The 1,369-nt window shown below is 45.7% G+C and overlaps 1 long non-coding RNA gene across 1 annotated transcript; it reads right to left on the bottom strand.

Moving 5' to 3' along the window:
- Positions 1-36: 36 nt before the first annotated feature.
- On the bottom strand, positions 37-1,081 carry LOC106818879. Its single transcript, XR_001395312.1, has 3 exons — positions 934-1,081; positions 490-630; positions 37-128 (listed from the first exon to the last, which is right to left on the bottom strand). It is a non-coding gene; the product is annotated as an uncharacterized LOC106818879 (long non-coding RNA).
- Between the last annotated feature and the right edge of the window lie 288 nt (positions 1,082-1,369).

Genomic DNA, 1,369 nt, shown 5'->3' with positions numbered 1-1,369 from the left:
AAGTGACAACCGGTAATTTAGCTGCACGTTACGAAACCCACGCGAGCGCGTAGTATACTCACGGAGAAGAGAGGCATGGCCTGCTTAACGCACTGGATCAGTCGGTCAACACATTCCACATCCTCCGCCTACAAACAACAACAACAACAACAGTGGAGTCAAGTTCTCGAGGAAGGCAGTGACGACGGACATCGCGGCGTGTGCGAAGGATCACTGCCTCGATAGGACACGAAATGCAACACCCAACACCCGTAACCTGTGAGCAGCTCGAAACACCGCAGGGAATTATTTTCTTACATGATTATTTGTTTTTATATATTATTATATTATATCTTTTTATTTTATAATATCTTTCATAATATATTATATTATTATATTATTTTTATTTTTTATTTTTTTTACATATTATATAATTATATGATTATATATTTTATTCGCGCTACACGTCGAGCGATCAGCGCTGTCTCTCGCTGCCGCGCCGCGTCGTACCTCGAATGCTTTGTCGAGGTCGGCTTGTTCGGTGACGATGTCTAGCAGTTGCTTGCGTCCCAGCAGCGTCTGCATCACCTTCAGGTTGCGGAAGAGTGTCATGAGCAGGAGAAACTCATCGCCCGTCACGTCCTCCAACACCTGCAGCCCAAAAAGCTACGTTATAAATTAGTTACTAATTAATTGATTAATTATCGTCTATTTGAAATTTGAGTGTTTTGTCCATTTTGTACTATTCGGATATTCGCATTTTGAAATTGGACCATTTTTATTTTGAAAAATTGTCTATTTGACGAATTAATGTCAATTAATGAGCGCAAATGGTGATTATGCCGATCGTACGCAGCGGCGACCTGACGTTTGATCAAATGCGCCGGGTGTCTACCGTTAACGATCTCTCTCACACTCGTCCCATCGCGTTCGATTTCAAAACTTTTCCCGCACCTTCTTGCCGGCCTCGACGATCGTGTTTTCGACTTCCGGCGTGAGGACGTCATCGGACAGGTGGCGCACGCTGGTGGCCAGAAACTTGATCGCTCTTTCGCGCACCAATTCCTCGCCGGTCGACACCTGGTTGAAGAGTCCGCGCAGTGTTCCTGCGGGAAGAGAGAAAGGACGGCAAATAAGCGCAAAGAACTCGGAGTTTCTTCTGAGGGAAAATTAGACAAAGGAGGTAATGGCCAGTTTGGGAAAAAATGCGCTAGGGGTGCGAATGCAAAAGGACATGCCTCCAACGACATACTCACCAGTAAACACATTTTGCTTCTGATGAGTGTGTTAGGTGTTTATCATTAATATGTTCGGTGATGCCCTGCGGCCCGCCACTCGAGCTATCGCCGAGCCCCGCCATGCTCCGAACAATTGGCACCCGCACTCTTAA

Source organism: Priapulus caudatus, unplaced genomic scaffold, assembly GCF_000485595.1.
Source record: "Priapulus caudatus unplaced genomic scaffold, Priapulus_caudatus-5.0.1 Scaffold2607, whole genome shotgun sequence".
NCBI classification, from domain to species: Eukaryota; Metazoa; Priapulida; class Priapulimorpha; order Priapulimorphida; family Priapulidae; genus Priapulus; species Priapulus caudatus.
The sequence above is the reverse complement of the archived record's forward strand: the minus strand, read 5'-3'. Positions and strand labels throughout refer to the sequence as shown.